The sequence below is a fragment of the Syngnathus floridae genome, unplaced genomic scaffold (assembly GCF_059516105.1).
Source record: "Syngnathus floridae isolate MCC-2025c unplaced genomic scaffold, RoL_Sflo_1.0 HiC_scaffold_60, whole genome shotgun sequence".
NCBI classification, from domain to species: domain Eukaryota; kingdom Metazoa; phylum Chordata; class Actinopteri; order Syngnathiformes; family Syngnathidae; genus Syngnathus; species Syngnathus floridae.
In genome coordinates this window covers 153267-166322 of record NW_028284089.1, presented here as the reverse complement: position 1 = coordinate 166322, position 13056 = coordinate 153267, and the positions used below count along the sequence as shown (strand labels likewise).

The window sequence follows — 13056 nt, the reverse complement described above, 5'->3', positions numbered from 1 at the left end:
GGCGGTGCAGCCTCCACACCACACAGAGAGACAGCTTGTCAGAATGCTCTCTATGGTGCTCCTGTAGAACGTCCTCATGATGGGTGGGGGCAGGTGGGCTCTCCTCATCCTCCGCAGGAAGTACAAGCGCTTCTGTGCCCTCTTGACCAGTGCCGTAGTGTTCATAGTCCAGGTGAGGTCTTCTGTGATGTGGACCCCCAGGAATTTGGTGGTGCTGACCACCTCCACAGCTGAGCTGTTGATGATCAGTGGAGCGTGGTGAGGCTGTTTTTTCCTGAAGTCGACGATGATCTCCTTCATCTTCTCCTCATTCAGGATCAGGCTGTTTTCTCTGCACCAGCCCACCAGCTGCTCCACCTCCTCTCTGTAGTCCAGGTCGTTGTTGTCTCTGATGAGCCCCACCACCGCTGTGTCGTCTGCTGACTTCACGATGTGATTGGTGGTGAACCTGAGGACGCAGTCGTGTGTCATCAGGGTGCACAGCAGGGGGCTCAGGACGCAGCCCTGAAGGGAGCCTGTGCTGAGGGTGATGACATCAGAGGTGTTCTGTCCGACCCGGACTGACTGAGGTCTGTTGGTGAGGAAGTCTAGCAGCCAGTTGCGAAGGGGGGTGTTGAAGCCCAGGTGTTCCAATTTTCCTACCAGATGCTGTGGGATGATGGTGTTAAACGCTGAGCTGAAGTCCAGGAACAGCCTCCGCACATGGGTGTTCTTCTCCTCCAGGTGAGCCAGGCTCAGGTGAAGAACGGAGGAGATGGCGTCCTGAGTGGAGCGGTTTTGCCGGTCGGCAAACTGGAACGGGTCAAATAATAGGGGGAGTCTGGAAACGATGTGACCTTTAAGCAGCCTTTCGAAGCACTTCATCATAACCGGAGTCAGTGCAACAGGCCGGTAATCATTAAATGAGGTGATTTGAGGTTTCTTCGGCACCGGAATGATGGAGGCAGTCTTAAAGCACGCCGGCACTGTGGCTTGGCCCAGCGAGGTGTTAAAAATGTCTGTGATGACCCCAGCCAGATGACTTGCACATTCCCTGAACACACGCCCAGGAATGTTGTCGGGGCCAGGGGCCTTACAGGGGTTGACTCTCCTCAGGGTCTTCAACACATTGGCGGAGTCAAGGCAGAGTACCTCCTCTTCCTGATGGGGGACAGTTTTAACTGCTGGAGTGCCGTTTAGTGCCTCGAACCTCCCAAAGAAATTATTTAGACCATTTAGAAAGTCAGCATCAACTACACCCACCGGGGGGGGGGAGGGTGAGTTGTAGTCTGTAATCGCCCGTATGCCTTGCCACATACTCCTGATGTTTTTGACGTCGTGGAAACGATCCTGAAATTTTCGACTGCGGTCTCGCTTCGCTATCCTGATGGCACGGTTCAAGTTGGCTCTCGCTGTCCTCAGTGTCTCCTTGTCGCCAGACTTGAAGGCAGAGTTCCGCGCTCGTAGCGTTTGACGTACCTCCTCAGTCATCCAGGGTCGTTGGTTGCCCCGGGTGATGATATTCTTAGTGGTGCTGACGTCCTCGGTGCATTTGTTGATGTAGGCTGACACAGTCATGGCACACGCATGTCTAATCTACATCGGGAAAACTGGGAGGGAGGGAGGCAGGCAGGGAGGCAGGCAGGGAGGCAGGCAGGGAGGCAGGCAGTGTCTGTCTGTTGAGGTTTTCACCTTGTTCTTCTCCTGCTGAAGTTCTAACTGGACGTCCATCAGTTTGGTTCTCAGCTCGTCATTGGCGGCCTGAAGGGCGTCCGTTCGCTCCGCCTTGGCCCGCCCTGCCGGAGCTCGTTTGGACATCTCTTACTCGAGTCTCGCCCGGTCGTCAGTCAGAGATCACAACATTTGTACCTGGAGAGCACAAACGCAGCGCTGTTTTCCACTGGCTTCGAACTCAACTTCAATCGGTACCGTAACTTACAACATCATAAACATAGAACTAGCTTGACTTATTCATTGAATAAATGCATTTGGTTCTTCAAAACTGCATCACGCAACATAGCGTGACCGAGACGGCCGTTATCCACCTGCGTGAAGTTATTTGGTGAAATGAATGAGATGTTTAAGACACCATCGTTCTGTCTCTATGTAGATGAAGGGAAATAATCGATTGCTGAAGGTCCAAAGGTGTTGTGATAAACAAATAAACATATTAGTGATTAGTGACATATTTGTGATAAACATATTAGGCAGGATAATCACATATGTTAACGTGACTGCCCACACTGTATTTATTTATGGTTATTTGTTAAATCGAGTACTGTTAGACATGAAATAGGAAGTGTTTAACATAAATGGAAGACGAAAGGGGTACTCACCATTGTAGCTCCTGCTGGTCAATGATACGAGCCTCTTCTTGCAGTGGAAAACATACAGCCAACAAACACCGTGGAACCTAAAGGAATGAAATTAAACATTAACATTTAGCCTCAACCAACATTCACAGATACAACGCAACGCAAACTACACAAACGTAAATCTTTTTAAACACAATGAGTTGTACTTACCGTGTACGCTCTAGACGGTCCACTTGCAAGCAGAAAATAAAGATATTTCTGTTGATAATCGTCGTGTTTGTATCCGGTGTCTCGCTCAAGGCCATTGCGCCCACAGATTTGAATTTTGGCGAGAGTTCAGCCTATTGACGTCATTTCCGCGGTGTAATACCCACATATCTGAAACGGCAAAGTTAAGAGTAGAGTTAAATAAAGTTTTTAGTCAACGCAATAATTTACAACCGTTGACCAGTCGAAATAATCGTCGAAATTTGGCGTCTGTGGCTGGAAGCAGACGCCGAGTTCGACATTCCTCCCAAACGCCACACTCCCTCGCTTTTCAGGGCTAAAAAAAAACAGTTGTAATTACCTTGTACGCTCTAGACGGTCAAGTTGCAAGCTGAAAACAAAAATATTTGCCTTGTTAGTCATCGTGTTACTAACCGCTGTGTCTTGTTTGCCAGAACTGCCGCTTTCCTACTTCCTGTTGCAAGCCACGCCCACGGATTATAATTTTGCCGTGAGTTCCGCCTATTGACGTCATGTCCGCGTCACATGACTGCGACGTAATATTATCTAAAACTGTTTGTGCGGTATTGTGTTGTTCTGTGCGGTATTGTGTTATTCTGTGCGGCGTCGTGTTGTTCTGTGCGGCGTCGTGTTGTTCAGTGCGACGTCGTGTTGTTCAGTGCGGCATGGTGTTGTTCAGTGCGGCATGGTGTTGTTCAGTGCGGCATGGTGTTGTTCAGTGCGGCATAATGTTGTTCAGTGCGGCATAATGTTGTTCAGTGCGGCATGGTGTTGTTCAGTGCGGCATGGTGTTGTTCAGTGCGGCATGGTGTTGTTCAGTGCGGCATAATGTTGTTCAGTGCGCCATAATGTTGTTCAGTGCGGCATGGTGTTGTTCAGTGCGGGATGGTGTTGTTCAGTGCAGGATGGTGTTGTTCAGTGCGGCATGGTGTTGTTCAATGCGGCATGGTGTTGTTCAGTGCGGGATGGTGTTGTTCAGTGCGGCATGGTGTTGTTCAGTGCGGCATAATGTTGTTCAGTGCGGCATGGTGTTGTTCAGTGCGGCATGGTGTTGTTCAGTGCGGCATGGTGTTGTTCAGTGCGGCATGGTGTTGTTCAGTGCGGAATGGTGTTGTTCAGTGCGGCATGGTGTTGTTCAGTCCGGGATGGTGTTGTTCAATGCGGGATCGTGTTGTTCAGTGCGGGGTGGTGTTGTTCAGTGCGGGATGGTGTTGTTCAGTGCGGCATGGTGTTGTTCAATGCGGCATGGTGTTGTTCAGTGCGGGATGGTGTTGTTCATTGCGGCATAGTGTTGTTCAGTGCGGCATGGTGTTGTTCAGTGCGGCATGGTGTTGTTCAGTGCGGCATGGTGTTGTTCACTGCGGCATAATGTTGTTCAGTGCGGCATGGTGTTGTTCAGTGTGGAAAGGTGTTGTTCAGTGCAGGATGGTGTTGTTCAGTGCGGCATGGTGTTGTTCAATGCAGGATCGTGTTGTTCAGTGCAGCATAATGTTGTTCAGTGCAGCATGGTGTTGTTCAGTGCGGCATGGTGTTGTTCAATGCGGCATGGTGTTGTTCACTGCGGGATGGTGTTGTTCAATGCGGGATCGTGTTGTTCAGTGCGGCATAATGTTGTTCAGTGCAGCATGGTGTTGTTCAGTGCGGCATGGTGTTGTTCAGTGCGACATAATGTTGTTTAGTGCGGCATAATGTTGTTCAGTGCGGCATAATGTTGTTCAGTGCGGCATGGTGTTGTTCAGTGCGGCATGGTGTTGTTCAGTGCGGCATGGTGTTGTTCAGTGCAGGATGGTGTTGTTCAGTGCGGCATGGTGTTGTTCAATGCGGCATGGTGTTGTTCAGTGCGGGATGGTGTTGTTCAGTGCAGGATGGTGTTGTTCAGTGCGGCATGGTGTTGTTCAGTGCGGAATGGTGTTGTTCAGTGCGGCATGGTGTTGTTCAGTGCGGCATGGTGTTGTTCAGTGCAGGATGGTGTTGTTCGATGCGGGATCGTGTTGTTCAGTGCGGCATGGTGTTGTTCAGTGCGGCATGGTGTTGTTCAGTGCGGCATAATGTTGTTCAGTGCGGCATGGTGTTGTTCAGTGCGGCATGGTGTTGTTCAGTGCGGCATGGTGTTGTTCAGTGCGGCATGGTGTTGTTCAGTGCGGCATAATGTTGTCCAGTTTGCCATAATGTTGTTCAGTGCGGCATGGTGTTGTTTAGTGCGGGATGGTGTTGTTCAGTGCAGGATGGTGTTGTTCAGTGCGGCATGGTGTTGTTCAATGCGGCATGGTGTTGTTCAGTGCGGGATGGTGTTGTTCTGTGCGGCATGGTGTTGTTCAGTGCGGCATAATGTTGTTCAGTGCGGCATGGTGTTGTTCAGTGCGGCATGGTGTTGTTCAGTGCGGCATGGTGTTGTTCAGTGCGGCATGGTGTTGTTCAGTGCGGAATGGTGTTGTTCAGTGCGGCATGGTGTTGTTCAGTGCGGGATGGTGTTGTTCAATGCGGGATCATGTTGTTCAGTGCGGGGTGGTGTTGTTCAGTGCAGGATGGTGTTGTTCAGTGCAGGATGGTGTTGTTCAGTGCGGCATGGTGTTGTTCAATGCAGGATCGTGTTGTTCAGTGCAGCATAATGTTGTTCAGTGCAGCATGGTGTTGTTCAGTGCGGCATGGTGTTGTTCAATGCGGCATGGTGTTGTTCAGTGCGGGATGGTGTTGTTCAGTGCGGCATGGTGTTTTTCAGTGCGGCATAATGTTGTTCAGTGCGGCATGGTGTTGTTCAGTGCGGCATGGTGTTGTTCAGTGCAGGATGGTGTTGTTCAGTGCGGCATGGTGTTGTTCAATGCAGGATCGTGTTGTTCAGTGCAGCATAATGTTGTTCAGTGCAGCATGGTGTTGTTCAGTGCGGCATGGTGTTGTTCAATGCGGCATGGTGTTGTTCACTGCGGGATGGTGTTGTTCAATGCGGGATCGTGTTGTTCAGTGCGGCATAATGTTGTTCAGTGCAGCATGGTGTTGTTCAGTGCGGCATGGTGTTGTTCAGTGCGGCATGGTGTTGTTCAGTGCGGCATGGTGTTGTTCAGTGCGGAATGGTGTTGTTCAGTGCGGCTTGGTGTTGTTCAGTCCGGGATGGTGTTGTTCAATGCGGGATCGTGTTGTTCAGTGCGGGGTGGTGTTGTTCAGTGCGGGATGGTGTTGTTCAGTGCGGCATGGTGTTGTTCAATGCGGCATGGTGTTGTTCAGTGCGGGATGGTGTTGTTCATTGCGGCATAGTGTTGTTCAGTGCGGCATGGTGTTGTTCAGTGCGGCATGGTGTTGTTCAGTGCGGCATGGTGTTGTTCACTGCGGCATAATGTTGTTCAGTGCGGCATGGTGTTGTTCAGTGTGGAAAGGTGTTGTTCAGTGCAGGATGGTGTTGTTCAGTGCGGCATGGTGTTGTTCAATGCAGGATCGTGTTGTTCAGTGCAGCATAATGTTGTTCAGTGCAGCATGGTGTTGTTCAGTGCGGCATGGTGTTGTTCAATGCGGCATGGTGTTGTTCACTGCGGGATGGTGTTGTTCAATGCGGGATCGTGTTGTTCAGTGCGGCATAATGTTGTTCAGTGCAGCATGGTGTTGTTCAGTGCGGCATGGTGTTGTTCAGTGCGACATAATGTTGTTTAGTGCGGCATAATGTTGTTCAGTGCGGCATAATGTTGTTCAGTGCGGCATGGTGTTGTTCAGTGCGGCATGGTGTTGTTCAGTGCGGCATGGTGTTGTTCAGTGCAGGATGGTGTTGTTCAGTGCGGCATGGTGTTGTTCAATGCGGCATGGTGTTGTTCAGTGCGGGATGGTGTTGTTCAGTGCAGGATGGTGTTGTTCAGTGCGGCATGGTGTTGTTCAGTGCGGAATGGTGTTGTTCAGTGCGGCATGGTGTTGTTCAGTGCGGCATGGTGTTGTTCAGTGCAGGATGGTGTTGTTCGATGCGGGATCGTGTTGTTCAGTGCGGCATGGTGTTGTTCAGTGCGGCATAATGTTGTTCAGTGCGGCATGGTGTTGTTCAGTGCGGCATGGTGTTGTTCAGTGCGGCATGGTGTTGTTCAGTGCGGCATGGTGTTGTTCAGTGCGGCATAATGTTGTCCAGTTTGCCATAATGTTGTTCAGTGCGGCATGGTGTTGTTTAGTGCGGGATGGTGTTGTTCAGTGCAGGATGGTGTTGTTCAGTGCGGCATGGTGTTGTTCAATGCGGCATGGTGTTGTTCAGTGCGGGATGGTGTTGTTCTGTGCGGCATGGTGTTGTTCAGTGCGGCATAATGTTGTTCAGTGCGGCATGGTGTTGTTCAGTGCGGCATGGTGTTGTTCAGTGCGGCATGGTGTTGTTCAGTGCGGCATGGTGTTGTTCAGTGCGGAATGGTGTTGTTCAGTGCGGCATGGTGTTGTTCAGTGCGGGATGGTGTTGTTCAATGCGGGATCATGTTGTTCAGTGCGGGGTGGTGTTGTTCAGTGCAGGATGGTGTTGTTCAGTGCAGGATGGTGTTGTTCAGTGCGGCATGGTGTTGTTCAATGCAGGATCGTGTTGTTCAGTGCAGCATAATGTTGTTCAGTGCAGCATGGTGTTGTTCAGTGCGGCATGGTGTTGTTCAATGCGGCATGGTGTTGTTCAGTGCGGGATGGTGTTGTTCAGTGCGGCATGGTGTTTTTCAGTGCGGCATAATGTTGTTCAGTGCGGCATGGTGTTGTTCAGTGCGGCATGGTGTTGTTCAGTGCAGGATGGTGTTGTTCAGTGCGGCATGGTGTTGTTCAATGCAGGATCGTGTTGTTCAGTGCAGCATAATGTTGTTCAGTGCAGCATGGTGTTGTTCAGTGCGGCATGGTGTTGTTCAATGCGGCATGGTGTTGTTCACTGCGGGATGGTGTTGTTCAATGCGGGATCGTGTTGTTCAGTGCGGCATAATGTTGTTCAGTGCAGCATGGTGTTGTTCAGTGCGGCATGGTGTTGTTCAGTGCGACATAATGTTGTTTAGTGCGGCATAATGTTGTTCAGTGCGGCATAATGTTGTTCAGTGCGGCATGGTGTTGTTCAGTGCGGCATGGTGTTGTTCAGTGCGGCATGGTGTTGTTCAGTGCAAGATGGTGTTGTTCAGTGCGGCATGGTGTTGTTCAGTGCGGAATGGTGTTGTTCAGTGCGGCATGGTGTTGTTCAGTGCGGCATGGTGTTGTTCAGTGCAGGATGGTGTTGTTCAATGCGGGATCGTGTTGTTCAGTGCGGCATGGTGTTGTTCAGTGCAGCATGGTGTTGTTCAGTGCGGCATAATGTTGTTCAGTGCGGCATGGTGTTGTTCAGTGCGGCATGGTGTTGTTCAGTGCGGCATGGTGTTGTTCAGTGCGGCATGGTGTTGTTCAGTGCGGCATAATGTTGTCCAGTGCGCCATAATGTTGTTCAGTGCGGCATGGTGTTGTTTATTGCGGGATGGTGTTGTTCAGTGCAGGATGGTGTTGTTCAGTGCGGCATGGTGTTGTTCAATGCGGCATGGTGTTGTTCAGTGCGGGATGGTGTTGTTCAGTGCGGCATGGTGTTGTTCAGTGCGGCATAATGTTGTTCAGTGCGGCATGGTGTTGTTCAGTGCGGCATGGTGTTGTTCAGTGCGGCATGGTGTTGTTCAGTGCGGCATGGTGTTGTTCAGTGCGGAATGGTGTTGTTCAGTGCGGCATGGTGTTGTTCAGTGCGGGATGGTGTTGTTCAATGCGGGATCGTGTTGTTCAGTGCGGGGTGGTGTTGTTAAGTGCAGGATGGTGTTGTTCAGTGCAGGATGGTGTTGTTCAGTGCGGCATGGTGTTGTTCAATGCGGCATGGTGTTGTTCAGTGCAGGATGGTGTTGTTCAGTGCGGGATGGTGTTGTTCAGTGCGTTATAATGTTGTTCAGTGCGGCATGGTGTTGTTCAGTGCAGCGTAATGTTGTTCAGTGCGGCATGGTGTTGTTCAGTGCGGAATGGTGTTGTTCAGTGCGGCATGGTGTTGTTCAGTGCGGGATGGTGTTGTTCAGTGCGGCATGGTGTTGCTCAGTGCGGCATGGTGTTGTTCAGTGCGGGATGGTGTTGTTCATTGCGGCATGGTGTTGTTCAGTGCGGCATGGTGTTGTTCAGTGCGGCATGGTGTTGTTCAGTGCGGCATAATGTTGTTCAGTGCGCCATAATGTTGTTCAGTGCGGCATGGTGTTGTTCAGTGCGGGATGGTGTTGTTCAGTGCAGGATGGTGTTGTTCAGTGCGGCATGGTGTTGTTCAATGCGGGATCGTGTTGTTCAGTGCGGCATGGTGTTGTTCAGTGCGGCATAATGTTGTTCAGTGCGGCATAATGTTGTTCAGTGCGGCATAATGTTGTTCAGTGCGGCATAATGTTGTTCAGTGCGGCATAATGTTGTTCAGTGCGGGATGGTGTTGTTCATTGCAGCATGGTGTTGTTCAGTGCGGCATGGTGTTGTTCAGTGCGGCATGGTGTTGTTCAGTGCGGGATGGTGTTGTTCAGTGCGGGATGGTGTTGTTCAGTGCGGCATGGTGTTGTTCAGTGCGGCATGGTGTTGTTCATTTCGGCATAATGTTGTTCAGTGCGGTATAATGTTGTTTAGTGCGGCATGGTGTTGTTCAGTGCGGGATGGTGTTGTTCAGTGCGTTATAATGTTGTTCAGTGCGGCATGGTGTTGTTCAGTGTGGCATGGTGTTGTTCAGTGCGGCATGGTGTTGTTCAGTGCGGCATAATGTTGTTCAGTGCGGCATAATGTTGTTCAGTGCGGCATGGTGTTGTTCAGTGCGGGATGGTGTTGTTCAGTGCGGTATGGTGTTCAATGCGGAATGGTGTTGTTCAGTGCAGGATGGTGTTGTTCAGTGCGGCATGGTGTTGTTCAGTGCGGCATAATGTTGTTTAGTGCGGCATGGTGTTGTTCAGTGCGGGATGGTGTTGTTCAGTGCGTTATAATGTTGTTCAGTGCGGCATGGTGTTGTTCAGTGCAGCGTAATGTTGTTCAGTGCGGCATGGTGTTGTTCAGTGCGGAATGGTGTTGTTCAGTGCGGCATGGTGTTGTTCAGTGCGGCATGGTGTTATTCAGTGCAGCGTAATGTTGTTCAGTGCGGGATGGTGTTGTTCAGTGCGGCATGGTGTTCAATGCGGAATGGTGTTGTTCAGTGCAGGATGGTGTTGTTCAGTGCGGCATGGTGTTGTTCAGTGCGGCATAATGTTGTTCAGTGCGGCATGGTGTTGTTCAGTGCGGCATGGTGTTGTTCAGTGCGGCATGGTGTTGTTCAGTGCGGCATAATGTTGTTCAGTGCGGCATGGTGTTGTTCAGTGCGGCATGGTGTTGTTCAGTGCGGCATAATGTTCAGTGCGGCATAATGTTGTTCAGTGCGGCATGGTGTTGTTCAGTGCGGGATGGTGTTGTTCAGTGCAGGATGGTGTTGTTCAGTGCGGCATGGTGTTCAGTGCGGGATGGTGTCTTTCAGTGCGGCATGGTGTCGTTCAGTGCGGCATGGTGTCTTTCAGTGCGGCATGGTGTCGTTCAGTGAGGCATGGTGTTGTTCAGTGCGGCATGGTGTTGTTTAGTGCGGCATGGTGTTGTTCAGTGCGGGATGGTGTTGTTCAGTGTGGCATGGTGTTCAGTGCGGCATGGTGTTGTTCAGTGCGGTATCGTGTTGTTCAGTGCGGTATCGTGTTTCTCAGTGCGGTATCGTGTTTTTCAGTGCAGTATCGTTGTGTTGTTCGTATTGTGTTTAACACTTAGCCTCTAACACTTAGCCTCTAACACTTAGCCTCTAGCATCTAGAAGGTAAATAAATAGGAAGGAAGGACTCACCGGTGACGTCTTCGCCCACGTCCAAGCGTTGTACTTTGTATTTTCATCCTTCTGACAGTGGAAAACATAGCCAACAAACACCGTGGAACCTAAACGAATGAAAGAAAACTATCATTTGGCCACAACCAACATTCACAGATACAACACAATGTGACGTGCGGGGTTGAGGTTAAAGGTTGAGTGCAGGGCCCTCGTTTTAAACTACTTTTTTGAAAAGGATTGGGAACAAGTAAGACGTATTTAATTTATTTAATGGGAAGTAGTAAGAGCTATTGAATTTAATCTATGTATTATATTCTATTGTATTGTATTCTGTTGTATTCTTTTGGATTGTATTCACACTAACCCCACTAAAACTTCAGCCCACAAAAACTCGCCTCTGGCGCCTAGCCTCTGGCACTTAGCCTCTAACACTTAGCCTTTAACACTTAGCCTTTAACACTTAGCCTTTAACACTTAGCCTAGAAGGTGAATAAATAGGGTTAAAGGTTGAGTGAAGGGACCTCGTTTTAAACTACTTTTTTGTAAAGGAGTGGGAACAAGTAAGACGTATTTAATTTATTTAATGGGAAGTAGTAAGACTTATTAAATTTATTTAATCTACTTTTCTTCCCAGGCAAAATTTGATGTGCTGCAATTCCAAATTTCCAAAGTGAATGAAGGAATGAAGTCCTTTAAATTATGATTTTGTATAAATACTAGGCATTAACACAAAATCGACGGCACAAAATGGGCAGACTTTACTTGTTTGAAAAGGACTGGTTACAAGACAGACTTTTTTAATTTATTTAATGGGAAGAAGACTTATTTAGTTTAATTGATCTATTTTTGTTCCCTGCCAAAATTCGATTTGCTGCAATTCCAAATTTCCAAAGTGAATGAAGGAAAGAAGTCGTTTAAATTATGATTTTGTTTAAATACTAGGCATAGACACAAAATCTACGGCACAAAATGGGCAGACTTTACTTGTTTGAAGAGGACTGGTTACAAGACAGACTTTTCTGATTTATTTAATGGGAAGAAGACTTATTTAGTTTATTTAATCTATTTTTGTTCCCTGGCAAAATTGGATTTGCTGAAATTGTATTTTGCCAAATCTTGCCTTGAGACCTGATAGGAAGTATTAAACGCTTAGTTAAATCAATACAAGTTGGTAATAAGAGCGAGTAATGTTGGTTGAACCGATGAATGAAGGTTGAAAGCAATTTAAATTATGACTTTGTATAAATACTAGATATTAACAGAACATCTACTGCGCGAAATGGGCAGAGTTTACTTGTTTGAGAAGGAGTGGCTTATTCAAAACTAAGATTTATTTAATCTGTTTGTTCCCAGGCAAAATTGGATGTGATGCAATTCCAAATTTCACCACATGATGGTGCCCAATTTTGACTTCATAGGACATATTAAACACTTAGCTTGTTATTATGTTCAAGGTAATCAGATTTGTTTATTATTCTAATGGCCTCTTCAAAACTATTCTGGATTACTACTTTGGATCTATTCTACATTACTTGGCAACAACATACTCTGTAACAGATTAGGCAGTATAATCATATCTGTTAACTTGAGAGTGCCCACACTCAATCTACTTATCGTGATGTTTTAAATCAATTACTGTTAGACATTATTTGTCTGATAATCTACCAAATCTTTGAATTGAAGAATTTGTGATTTAATTAATAGCTTGTTGTTATGTTAAGGGTAATCAGACTTGTATATAATTCTAATGGCCTTCTTTTGAAAACTATTCTGAATTACAACTTTGGATCTTATATTACTTTGCAACAATCTACTCCGTGACAGATTAGGCAGTATAATCACATATGTTAACTTCAGTGCCCACACTGTATTTATTTATGGTTATTTGTTAAATCAAGTACTGTTAGACATGAAATAGGAAGTGTTTAACATAAATGTTATGGCTACTCACCATTGTAGCTCGCTCCTGGTCAATGATACGAGCCTCTTCTTGCAGTGGAAAACTTGCAGCCAACAAACACCGTGGAACCTAAAGGAATGAAATTAAACATTAACATTTCGCCTCGACCAATTTTCACACGTACAACGCAACGCGGCTACACTTCTGCTATTACAAACGTAAATCTCCTTAAACACAATGAGTGTTACTTACCGTGTACGCTCTAGACGGTCCAGTTGCAAGCAGAAAATAAAGATATTTCTGTTGATAATCGTCGCTGCTCAGTGGCTCACGGCCATCGCGCCAACAGATTTGAATTTTGGCGGAGGTTCGGGCAATTACGTCATATCCACGGCACATGACTGCGACGTAATACCCGCTTATCTGAAACGGCAGTTAAAAGTAGAGTTACATCAAGTTTTCTTGGAACCTAAACGAATGAAAGAAAACTATCATTTGGCCACAACCAACATTCACAGATACAACACAACGTGCGGGGTTGGGGTTAAAGATTGAGTGAAGGGCCCTCGTTTTAAACTACTGTTTTGAAAAGGAGTGGGAACAAGTAAGACGTATTTAATTTATTTAATGGGAAGTAGTAAGACTTATTAAATTTATTTAATCTACTTTTCTTCCCAGGCAAAATTTGATGTGCTGCAATTCCAAATTTCCAAAGTGAATGAAGGAATGAAGTCCTTTAAATTATGATTTTGTATAAATACTAGGCATTAACACAAAATCGACGGCACAAAATGGGCAGACTTTACTTGTTTGAAAAGGACTGGTTACAAGACAGACTTTTTTAATTTATTTAAT

At 47.4% G+C, this 13056-nt stretch overlaps 1 long non-coding RNA gene across 1 annotated transcript; it reads right to left on the bottom strand.

Moving 5' to 3' along the window:
- Positions 1 to 2516: 2516 nt before the first annotated feature.
- On the bottom strand, positions 2517 to 12323 carry LOC148378171 (uncharacterized). Its single transcript, XR_015856125.1, has 4 exons — positions 12253 to 12323; positions 10320 to 10408; positions 2863 to 2892; positions 2517 to 2672 (listed from the first exon to the last, which is right to left on the bottom strand). It is a non-coding gene; the product is annotated as an uncharacterized LOC148378171 (long non-coding RNA).
- Between the last annotated feature and the right edge of the window lie 733 nt (positions 12324 to 13056).